The 12,769-nt window shown below is 43.0% G+C and overlaps 1 long non-coding RNA gene across 4 annotated transcripts in view; it reads right to left on the bottom strand.

Moving 5' to 3' along the window:
- Positions 1-2,058: 2,058 nt before the first annotated feature.
- The window catches only part of LOC115667440 (uncharacterized), a 28,949-nt gene continuing 18,238 nt past the window's right edge, over positions 2,059-12,769 (bottom strand). Inside the window, exons 4-7 of one of the 4 annotated variants that reach the window (XR_008817506.1) lie at positions 5,448-5,627; positions 4,592-4,674; positions 3,189-3,292; positions 2,059-2,740 (exon numbers count right to left, since the gene is read on the bottom strand). This is a non-coding gene — a long non-coding RNA (uncharacterized LOC115667440). Of the gene's footprint in view, positions 2,741-3,188; positions 3,293-4,591; positions 4,675-5,447; positions 5,631-12,769 lie in introns of all 4 variants that reach the window. The other 3 variants (XR_008817507.1, XR_008817505.1, XR_008817509.1) reach the window with 3 other exon arrangements.

The raw sequence follows: 12,769 nt of genomic DNA, 5'->3' as shown, positions 1-12,769 counted from the left end.
GGTTTATTGCTGATCTTTGGGCTGGTTTGGGGTCCGTATAATGCTGGAAATTTATGTCAAGTTTATTGATTATTCGTATGTGATTTAATGTTCGATTGGCGATTGTTCGCGTTGGTTTGTTTGGGCCGAGCTAATGAGAAATTGCAGACTGATTTGTGGCGGTCTAAAGACCGGCTTGGGGTGACTGAATGAGGAGCCAAGAGTATTTGAATGGCGGGTTAACTTGTGATGGTCCATGTGTGACTTAATGCTTGAATGTGAATTTGGTGGACTGGCTTTGGCATGTGATTGAGTATTGTATGAGTTGAGTTGGCGGATGATTGTGATTTGCCTAGTGGTGATCATATGTGCTCAATGAAATGTGGCGTATGCGCTTGTCCGAATAGCTTGAGGCGTGTTTACGCGGGCTGTGAAAGGAAGGTTAGACCTGAGGTGTGTTTACGCGGGTCATTGGAAGATGTTGAGCCTGAGGCGTGTTTACGCGGGTTGTGGAAAGAAAGTTGGACCTGATGCGTGTTTACGCGGGTCGTGTGATTGGGCCTGAGGCGTGTTTACGTGGGCTGTGATAATGGACCTGAGACACATTGACGCGGATCGTGGATAGTTGGTTGGACACGTGTGCGTAATGTGAATGGTTGGATTGGCTGGATGAATATGTGGATGTTTGGTTGAATTGGTTGAATGTACGTGTGGATATTTGGTTGGAATAGGTGAGTGCGAGTGTGGATGGCGCTTGAGTGACTGTGTTACATTCTCGGAATATTATCAAATTACCATGATTTGACTAATATGCAGAGTTGGCGTGTGATTTGAGACAAGGTAAGTACATTATGTGAAATTTGTTATGTGGATAGTTAGATTGCATGTTTAGACTCGTCTGGGTACGCATTGGCCTAGGTGGGGTTTAGGGTGTTTGCTTATTGAGAAGTGTTCTCATGGTTGTTTAACCAAACCATTTCAGATTCGCGACCGTGATTGATTGGAGACGCTGCAAGGATAATCTCGGGGATTGAGGACAAGTCAAGTACCGTGTATTTTGAGTGCCCCTTTTTGTAGAGTAGTTAAGTTTACAAACCACGGTCTCTTTTGATGAAAGTGGTTCTGTCGTTGGTGGCCTAGCTGGCAGTTGTCTTTTGTGAACGTTGTATGTATCTACCAAGTGTACGAATTGCAACTATTGATTTGTGCTATTGCTACCCCTTCGTCATTATTAATTGTCTGGGTTGTTTCATTTTGTTTCCGCATGTGCCTAATCTCTGATGTTTGGGTTGGGTCGGCGACATGCCTGGGACGTCGTATTCAATGATCGACCATCGAGGGATGTTGCGAGCCCGTGAGGGTTCGGGGCGTGACACCACTCTTCATTCCACCCCTCTCCTTGACCTTTTTCTTCTTTTCTATGTTATAATTGGCAGACCCAGACAACAAACCTCCATCATTCTAACAGCAAAATCAACAGCAATAAGATCTCAGCCTCTTAAAACTTTGATTCCGGGATCTCTGACCGCAGGGGATACACCCGTTCCAAGCCATTTCTGACAGCAGTTTCCCATAGTAAGAACCTCTAAGTTCTTTATCAACCCCACAAACTTTAGCAAGCAAGCATTGAATTGCTTCCACTTTAGCATGAAGATCCACACCTGAATCACAAACAACTCCCTTTGAATAAAGACTCCAATAGACCTCCATAGAGGTGTCAACTATGATATCGACTTAAAATACAACCATCCGATTCATCGGCCATTATATCAAACGAGTTGGCTAGACTTTCGGTATTTCAGAAACCTCTTATGTTAACGGACAGTTTCAGCTCTGCAAAGCTTCTGTTAAATATAATCAGGGCAATGTGGGATGACAATATCAAACATCCTTTACCATTCTAAGGATGCATTGTCAGAGTTTGGAGAAGTTCAAGAAACATCGAGCTCCTAATCCTTTGATGATTTCTAAAATCTTCCATGAACCCATATTAAAGCTGTTGGACTGTGAAATAAGATTCTAAGTCTGAAACTTAACTGCAAACAAAGCATTAGAATAACATGTAAGATATGAAGAAAAAAAAATTGTCCGTTAAGAATCTAGTTCAAGAAGTCGTATCAAAGCAAATTCAAAGTCATTCGGTAGAGCCATACGGAGAAATGATTAGCATGAAAAAAAAATAGTTCTACTCTGCACATGTGGATCTCTGGATAATATATGTAGATTCAGATTAAAAGCATATACCCCATAGAAGGATAGTGAATTGGGAATGTATCTGGTGGATGCTGAAACTGACGTAAGAGGGAATAGCGGCAATAAATTCTTACAAAGTATCTTTTTCGAAATAAAAGAGAAAGGCATCCGGGAAGCGTCCTTGAAAATGTGATGATCAAATTAGTTCCTAATCAGGAAACATGAGATACGGTATTTCTATACACAAGGATAATAAGCTAAACAGAGAGCCCAATCCGATAAGATCACCCAACTAAAGCTTCCATGTACATTGTCAAGTAATCAAACCTGAGATTAAATACAAAAAACTAGATTATTAAACAGAGGGTAAGTGAAAAACCATTGTTGAGGACAACCTCCAGAAGACAACCCCTAACACCCAGTGGTTTCCTTTTCTTTCTCTCCTTCTCTCATTATAGTCTCAAGGTTCTGGTTACTCAGGCAAAGAAATGAAAAAATATAGGTACAACTTGATGGTAATAGGCATATGTATAGAAATATCCACAGACAAACCCCATTAACAGAAGTCCTGAATCAGCCAAACGAGAAATGAATATTTCAGCTCAAATTATGGATGAGTTGGGCAAAACCAAAAGCACAAGCTTTTTTTTTTTTAAAGGATTGCAATGTTTATAGAAACTAATTTTGAGCCCAGGTAATCATACTCAAATTCCTATTATGCATACAAAGAGATCCAGAATTTCACATTTGGTACACATATTGGCAATGAGGACCAGACTTGAAGGAGGGAAAAAGCAGTCACTTCGAACAACAGATAACAGCAATGATTTATCACATAGTTCATATTTTTACCACTGAGGTAGCATGGGTAAGAACATTTATGAATGGAAAAAGTAGATTAGCATTAATGTGAAGAACTTATGATGAAAGAGCAATAAGCAACACATTCAAGTAAGAACTTCTATACACGAACAAGATTCTATTACATTTCAGCTTTCTAATTCTTTTGCTAATACCTGCATTCCAGCTGTTGAAATTCCTTCGCAAGTGTCCTTCGCAAATATCCAGTGCCCTAAATCCTCCAAACTGCAGTAATTCTCTGACTCTCTGCATTGTTTCTCTGAGACAATAATTAGGGTAAGACATCTTACTAACCTGACAAGATATATCAAGGCAGAAAAGCGCAAGGAATTGCATTTGATCTTTTGGAATGTGAGACCTTCCAATCCAATGAGAAACGACAATCAACCCGTTAATTTCAACCCTTGTTACCATGTGGTTACTTAAGATAGTGCTGGACCAACAATAACCACAGTTGAAGTCGAGCAAACCACCCTAACTCGAGTCAACCTCATCTAGTGGAAGTGCTCTTAAGTATTTCACGTTCCAGTCATGGAACCGAATTGGGAGAGCCTGCAGGTATTATTGCAGGAAAGATCCTAGCTCTAGTGCTTTGGTGGGTGTCCGTTAATTCATATCCTCAGTTTTGGTAACTAATTTGGTCACATTGCCTTAAAGCATGAGTCAGCCGCTAAAGCACATGAAAATAATACTAGGCTTGACAGCATATCATTCCGACATTTAAAGTCGACCAATTTGCATTACAGTCTAATATTCTAATTCTATGCTATATAAATGGATTGCACAACCTTGCAAAGGCCAACAAAATTATCCGCTAGAGTACATGAAGGCAATACTAAGCTGACCACACCTCGCAGTATCCAAGCCATTGCCTCACCAAATTTCATGTACAAAGGATGAAGAGATGACCCACCACCCTTGGAATTATAAGGTCATCTTATGTCCAATTATGAATCCAGTCTCACTTCATGTCTCCCGATGATACATATGATTCTATAACTAGAGCCAGGCAAACCTTTTCTTATTAGCTGAATGAAATTCATTAAGAAACCAAGGCGGAGCAAAACTCACAGATAATTCACAAGAGAAAAAATTTATAATTCAATGGTTAGCATTTTATCAACAATAATGACATGTCACAACTCAGTCCAAGTAAAAGTATATGTGAACTGAAATGACAAGAAATAGTTTAACTTTCAAGATATATAAGTACACACTACACAAGGAATTTCTACTGGAAGCTTTTTATACATGGTAATGCCAAACATTCCACTTGGTACCTCCATCAGCTATGAACAGCCAACAACTAAAGATTATGGGGTTCCAGGTGCCATATTGTAAAGGACGTATACTTAGGAACTAGAACAAGTTAGAGAAAATCACTCACGAATCAATGTCAATTTCTTCATCAGCCACAGATCGATCCAAAAGCTGCATAACTGGACCTTGATCACATACAAACTTCAAGAACACGACAACAAGTTCATTGTCGAAATTCACAAGAGTATATATGAATTCACCATAAGGAAAGACCCTGATTGACAAAATTTAGGCAAACCTATTGTATGCTAAAAGTTTATCACTTGGCTCTGACATCAATCGCTTTATACGTTTCAGAAGCCAGCTGAAGAAATTTGCAAACTGAAAGAGAGACGAAAGGAAAAGCTTCACCAACATGCACATTATTAACCAATACAAAATGTTTTCGACCCCTAAGGAAAATACCACAAGCATGCCACAGGCTCGAGAATTCCATACGATCCTATCAATATTCTGACCTTGCTCTAGATCTGAGCGTTTACACTACAATTATTTTAATTTTCAAACAAGTAAGATTGCATTTCTTCAGGGTAGCATGTGAGAATTGAAAAATGTACAAACAAACCTTAAGTTGTGCAAGGTATGGGAAGCAAAGATACAAAAAATTCATGCAATTTCTCTTTTTTGCTCCTTCAAAAGCATGACAATATCAACAAAATAACAATCTGTTATTGTCAGTATTCCGTAATGACCTTAATAGGTACTAAATGGACCTTTGTTGAACAAGTTCAAGTCATGTGTAAAGGCAAGTATTCCATAATGACCTTAACAGGTACTAAATGGACCTTTGTTGAACAGGTTTAAGTCATGTGTAAAGGCCGCCCGTCTAACAATAACTCCTTTACAATGTCGATAACAAGCTCATTTTTCAAATAATTGAATGCTATTTGACTTACATTTATATGTTATTCTGAGCACCCAATATCGTGTCTTATCCACAAATAGTTCAACTTCATGTCTAAAATTTAGGAATTTAGTGCCAGTAAAGACATGATACCACACATGATGAGAGACACGCAAGATATTACAATAGTTGCAAACATAAGATACCAAGAAAGGTAGAGAAATCATAAGAAAGATTTTAACAGGTACACCGGCTGCATAACAAATGAGAGCACCCTTATGAATCACTCAACCTGTACATGCAGGATTCCAACCTTTTCTACTGCATAATCCATAAATGTCTCATCGAAACCAATACCTAGATAACGAGAACTCCATCTTGAAAGACCCGTGAGCTCACCCATTCGAAAGCCAATAATGTCTACAACAGGCTGCTAAGTAAATAACAATACTTCAATTACTTAACCCCATAAGTCAAATATCATCTCTTATTAAGGAAACTGACACCCACTCATGAGGGATAAAAATAGCATTGAACACATAAGTCGCATGCTGGTACCATCAAAGTTAAAAGTTTACGAAAGAAAATGTTTTACACAGTAAATGGTCATTACAAGCCATCTTCATTTTCTGCAAAATGTGTTTGAACTAAACAATGTGACATCCCGAAATTTTGCCCAATTGGGATTTATGAAATGACTGAGTTTATTAATGTACTTGTAGTCAGTCTCGCCCGGAACTGATCATTCCTGGGATACTAACCTATAGGGAAAGGCTAATTAGTAATTTAAATTCGTACGACTAGAGAGATTCGATCGTGAGCCGACTTTCAATCAGAAAATCGTCGAGGTGACATTTTGAGCCAACAAAGGCCAATCTTAGGATAGTAAAGGGCCAATTCGTTACTGTCACACTAGTGGATCACGGGTGATTCCGTTTGACCACGAAGTGAATTGACGAACGATCCAGAACCAATACCGAATGATCGTGCCTATCGGAACTAGTGATCGATCTTCACGATTTTATTGACAACCGAGGTCGACACGATCAAAACGAACTTGCACGTGACTTGATTTAGTATCAGTCACGAGTCGATTCTGCGAATTTCCCCGAAAGCCACCCGTTAGTCTGAGATATGCACAAGTTACATTATATAGAATTCAATTATTAAATTGAGATTAAATTGGGCATCGGAAAATTAGGAAGTCACGGCAGAACGTTAGAACGACGTTGCGGTTGGAACGTGTAATTTTGGATGTGCCCGAATCCTTCAGAAAAATTCATTTTCGGCAAGAGAATGGGAAAGTGACCATTTTACCCTTGGGAATTTCTAAAGGGCTAGTTTTATGAAGCAATGGCATTTTGGTAATTTTGCCCCAAAATTTGGAAAAGACACTTTTGCCCTTGGACTTTTTGAGAAATTACAAGATTGTCCTTGGATATTTTGGATAAGATTTGATCTGAGCCGTCGATTTCAAGATAAGATCGAATCTGGGCCGTCGGATGAAAAGTAGAGAGAAGGGCATTTTGGTCATTTGGCAAAAAGTGGTCAAAACTTGAATATTAAGGCAAGACCCATTCTCTCTCCTCTCTCTCTCTCTCTCTCCCCATTCGGCCCCCCCTTCCCCACCGTGAGCTCTCTCTCCCTCTCCCGATCGCCTCTTCCTCTAGCCGGACCGCCGCCGTGCCGCACCACCGCGCCACGCCGCCCGTCGCCGCCGTACCGCTGCCTCACCATCATCACGCTGTTCCCTTTCTCTCTTCCCCTCGGTCTCTCTTGGCCGTGAACCAACTGAGTCGCCCAAGCCACCGCCGCTTGCTGCCGTTTGCCGGTCGCTCGCCGCCGCTCGCCGTACGTCGCCGCCGCCGAAAGCCACCGTCCTTAGTCGCCCGTTTCACTCTAGCCGCTTGAGTCTAGAGTCGAGTAAGTTCAATCTAAACCTCACCTAGTTTACCGAGTAAATTTGGACCCGTTTAGACGCGGTTTGATAGAAATTAGGGGCTGAGCGGAATAATGGGCCGTAGGATTGATTTCGGGAATTTTTGGAGAAATTTTAGAGGCCGAGGGAAGGCTGTGGTTGTCTATTCGAAGGGCTGTAGGGTGATGTTGGGTACGTGGATGGTACCGTTAGGTCCGGCTTGAAATTTTATGTAAGTGCCGTGAAGAGCTGGGAGTGAAATGTTGTGACTTTGAGTGTGAAAATGGTAGATTGATGGCTGTGTTGTACTGTTCTATGTGCTGTGATGTGCTGTTTGGCGTATCGTTTGTACCGTTAGGTCTGGCTCGGAATTTCGTGAAAGTGTCGAGAAGAGCCGGGAGTGAGATATGGTGATTTTGAGGGCGAAAAAGGCTGATTGATGGCTGTGATGTGTTGTTTTAGGTGCTGTGGGGTGCTGTTTGTCACGTGGTTGGTACCGTTAGGTCCGGCTCGAGATTTTGTGAAAATGCCGTGAAGGGCCTGAACTGATTTGATAATGTTTGGGTGTGGAAAAATGCCAATTTGTGTGTTGATCGTGTGTTTTGTGATATGACTGTGTGGTTGTGATGTATTGGGTGCAATTGTGTGCACGGAATTAAATGCGAATGTGTGCAAGTGTGAGATTGGGATCGGGCCGAGGCATTATAAGCTCGGGTTTCGATCATGTAGGCCTGTCACATTTGGCACGGGCTGAGTAAAGAAAGTGAGAATGAAATCGGTCCGAGGCTCGATCAGCTCGGGTGAGATCGGGATCGGACCGAGGCATTATAAGCTCGAATTTCGATCACGTAGGCCTGTCGCATTTGGCACGGGCTGAGGAAAGAACGTGTGAATGGGATCGGACCGAGGCATGTGATGCTCGGGGCGCGATCGTGCGGGCCTGAGGCGTGTTTACGCGGGCCGAGGAATGTGATTGAGAACGGGGTGTGTGCATGGTAAGAGAAAGTGGGATCGTACCGAGGCGTGTGATGCTCGGGGCGCGATCGAGTGGGCGGAAGCGTGTTGACGCGAGCCGGGAAAGTGTTTGAGGAAATGTGGGTACGACGAATGGGTTGGAAATGTGGTGTGATTGATGGGTGAATTGGTATGTGGAAAGTTCGTATGTTGTGGCATGTGCGTGCGAAATAAATTGTTATGAGTATGGATTAATGTACAGGTTGCGTGTGCCAAGAGTCTAGGTATGTGTGATTGTGGATTGTTGTTTGTGGATTGATTGGTTGTGTGTCTGGACATGTCTGGAATTACGTGGTAGCCTAGGTAGGATTTAGGTTGCAACTTATTGAGAAGTGTCTCGTGGTTGTTTCAACCAAACCATTTCAGATCAACCGCCTGAGCAATGAACCAACCGCCACCAGAACATTTTGGTATGGTCATGCACACTGATAATAATTTTGTGGAGTATCCAATGGATGAACCAGTTGAAGAGCCTGTCGAGGAAGAGCGAGAGGAGATCCTAGGGGAGTCGGGGGACATAGACTACCCGATTGAGATTGGAGCTGAGTCAGAGTTTTCAGTAGAAGGGTACAAGTGTGCTAGTAAATGGATGTTGTATATATATATATATAGTAATGTAATGTTCTAAAAGTTTGGCGGTTTGGCGTGCTAGTTTATTCTGGTGTTCTCAAATTTTATTGTCCAGGTTTAATTATTTGTTTCCGCCGCGATTAGCTCTGACGAGGGAGTAGAGTCGGCGACGTATTCCTGGGATGTCGCACATGATAGACTCGAGGTAGTGGGATGTCGCGAGCTCGAAGGAGTTCGGGGCGTGACATCCCAGTTTAATTGGTATCAAAGCCGGACAGCTCGATTTAAGATGATCAGAGCATGGAGTGATAAGGAGTGGAGACCCAGGATAGTGATAGCTGGTTGGAGAAACCTTAGTGAGCCATAGATATATCTAGTGCTACACGTATTCCAGACTGTTTGTTGTGATTGTGAATGATTAATCGTAATAATGGTTGGAGTGCTGGTGCGTCTGGACTCGAGGTAAGTGCATGAACCCAATTGATGTGGTTTGGTGCTGTATGATTGATTGCCTGTTAAGTGGATTACTGTGTTAATTCACTACCTAGGGATAGACTGAATCAGTTGGCCTAGGTCTCTAATTCCTGCATGGAATTATAGCAGGTAGTAGAGTGGTAGAAAGCTAGAACCATGAGCAGTGAAGGAAGAGGTGGGGGACGAGGCCCAAGAAGGGGCGCAGGAAGAGGAACCAGAGGTCGAGGTCGTGCTCGAGCTAGAGCTGTAGAAGACCTCGGAATGGATGCTAGAGCGATAGAAAATCCAGGAGTTGGTGCTGGAGTTGCAGGGGAACCCAGAGTTGATGTTCAACCAGTAGAGGACCCTAGAATGGAAGCGGTCATGAGGACCCTAGAGCAGATTGGTAATATAATAAGACAGCAGACTCAGGAACGAGCTGCTACGATTGCCCAAGCTGCCGAGGCCGCTGTTGCTAATAATAATGGAAATCAACGGCAGGGGCAAGTGAATGTGAATAGACCAATGCACCAACTGGTCGAGCAGTTTATGAAGCTAAAACCGCCTAAGTTCTCTGGGAAAGGTGATCCTGAGGCTGCACCTCGATGGGTAGAAGAACTCGAGAAAGCTTTTGAAGTGTTAGAGTGTACCGAGAACGAGAAAGTAAACCTGGCAGTGTATCAATTACAGGATAACACGAATGATTGGTGGAAGGCCACCAGGGATAGGGTGTTTCCAGACGGTACAGCTCGGACTTGGGCTGCCTTTACTGAAAGCTTTTATGAGAAATATTTCTCAGCCAGCGCTAGGGAAAGAAAGTTAGCCGAATTTGTGAGACTCCACCAAGGCCAGATGACAGTAGATCAATATGAGGCGGAATTTGCGAGATTGTCTAAGTTTGCGCCGAGAATGGTGGAACATTTCGATGACAAGGCGCGAAGATTCCGAGATGGAATGAAGGCTAACATTCGCAGCCAGTTATTACTGGTAAATCTGAGGACGTATGAGGAGATATTTGACAGGGCTCAAGTCCTGGAGCGTGATCAGGTAGATAGGGCAGCCGCATCTGGATCGAGGTTTACCCAAGGTAGGGACAATCGTCGTTTGGGAAAGAGGCCAATGACGGATAACCTACGTTTTGTCCCTCCTGTTAGAAAGAATATTGGGAAACCTGCCCGTTTTCATAATGGTCCATGTCGAGTATGTGGAGAAAGGCATGGGAATGGACCGTGTCCGAGTAGGAATATGGTATGTTACAGATGTGCCAGAATGGGCCATCAAGCAAAGAACTGCCTTAATAATAGACAGGCTAGACCGCCAGCATTACCGCCGCCGCCCAGAGTTGGAAATCAGGTTGGGCTGCCTATACCCCCGAACCAGAATAGGCCGCCGGCCCAAGGACGAGTTTATGCAATGGCCAGAAGGGAAGCAAAGAATACGCCAGGCGTGGTCACAGGTACGGTTTCTCTCTGTGATCATGCTGCATATGCTTTATTTGATCTGAGGGCATCACATTCATTTGTGTCTGATCGATTTGTTAAATTGACTAGTAAGGAACCGCAACTGCTTGATGTGATGTCATGTGTGACTACCCCCCCCCCCTTGAATGATAAGATTCTAGTTTTGTTGGGGTGTCCCGATTGCAAGATTGTAATTGGTGATAGAGAAGAAAGAATTGATTTAGCAGTCCTAGCGATGTATGACTTCGATGTGATAGTAGGAATGGACTGGCTAGTTAAACAGAGGGCAGTGATAGATTGTAGTAACAGGGTGATCCAATTTAATCCTGTTGGACATCCGAAATTCAAATTTGTGGGAAATCGAGGAGGAACCTCGATTCCTTGGATTTCGTCTCTAGAAATGACGAAATTGTTGAGTGAAGGGTGTGAAGGATTTCTAGTAGCCGTAGTGGATTCGACGACTAAGGAGCCGAGGCTAGAAGATATAGCTATGGTGCGCGATTATCCCGATGTCTTTCCTTAGGAATTTCCAGGATTACCACCAGATCGGGAAGTGGAGTTTGGGATTGAGTTGGCACCTGGGACGGAGCCAATCTCGGAAGCACCTTATAGGATGTCGTTATCGGAATTGAAAGAATTAAAGGTGCAGATGCAGGAGTTATTGGACAGAGGATTTATCCGTCCAAGTGCATCTCCATGGGGAACGCCGGTTTTGTTTGTAAGGAAGAAAGATGGATCGCTGAAGTTGTGCATAGATTATCGACAGCTGAATCAGGTGACGATTAAGAATAAGTATCCTCTGCCAAGGATTGATGATTTGTTTGATCAGCTGCAAAGGGCTTCGGTATTCTCTAAGATTGATTTGAGAATAGGATACCACCAGTTGAGGATTAGAAAAGACGATATATCGAAAACGACGTTTAGGACGAGGTATGGACATTACGAGTTTACTGTAATGCCGTTTGGATTTACGAACGCCCCTGCTGCGTTTATGGATTTAATGAACAGAGTGTTCAAGGAATTTTTAGACCAGTTTGTGATAGTCTTTGTAGACGATTGGTGTATTCGAAGAGTTCAGAAGAGCATGAATTCCATTTGAGTAGGGTTTTGCAGACTTTGAGAGAGAACGCATTGTATGCTAATTTTAGCAAGTGTGAGTTCTGGCTCAACCGAGTCACGTTTCTTGGACATGTGATTTCAGGAGATGGAATTTCGATAGATCTTGCGAAGATTGAGGCCGTAATGGAATGGCCGAGGCTAACGACAGTAACTGAAGTTCGAAGCTTTTTGGGTTTAGCCAGATATTATAGACGCTTAGTGGAAGGGTTTTCGGCGATAGCAACACCATTGACACATTTGTTGAAAAAAGAAAACGAGGTTTGAATGGACAGACAAATGCGAAAAGAGTTTTCAGGAGTTGAAGCATAGATTGACAATGGCACTGGTGTTGATTATTCCGTCAGGACCCGGAGGATTCGAGATATACAGTGATGCGTCGTTAAAAGGATTGGGGTGTGTATTGATGCAACATGGGTGGGTGGTAGCCTATGCATCAAGGCAGTTGAGGCCACATGAATTGGATTACCTGACGCATGACTTGGAGTTAGCCACAATAGTATTTGCCCTGAAGATTTGGCGACACTATCTATGCGGAGAAAGATTTCAGATTCATACTGACCATCAAAGCCTCAAGTATTTATTTTCGCAGAAGGAGCTAAATATGAGGCATCGACATTGGATGGAGTTGTTGAAGGACTATGACTATGATATTCTATATCACCCCGGAAAGGCTAACCAGGTAGTGGATGCATTGAGCCGAAAATCAAGTATCGCGCACTTGATGGTCAACGAATGGACCCTATTGGAGAAAGTGCGAGACTCGGAGTTTAAGTTAGAAGTGAGTGGAGTCTCAAGCCTGCTAGCCACACTCAGGATTGAACCGGAAATTCAGGCAAAGGTTAAGGCCTTACAGTCTACGGACTCAGAGATGCAGAAGATTATGGAGATGGATACTACTAAGAGAAAACCGGACTTCCAAGTATCCGAGGACGGGATATTGGAGTTCCGAGGACGTTTATGCGTGCCTGACGATGCGGAGCTTAAGGAAGAAATTTTATCAGAGGCGCATCGTAGTAGTTATAGTATACGTTCGGGGAG

This window comes from Syzygium oleosum, unplaced genomic scaffold (assembly GCF_021117445.2).
Source record: "Syzygium oleosum isolate NSW1041296 unplaced genomic scaffold, Sole_v2.1 Sole_v2.11, whole genome shotgun sequence".
In the NCBI taxonomy this organism is placed as follows: domain Eukaryota; kingdom Viridiplantae; phylum Streptophyta; class Magnoliopsida; order Myrtales; family Myrtaceae; genus Syzygium; species Syzygium oleosum.
This window is presented reverse-complemented; position numbering and strand designations above follow the sequence as displayed.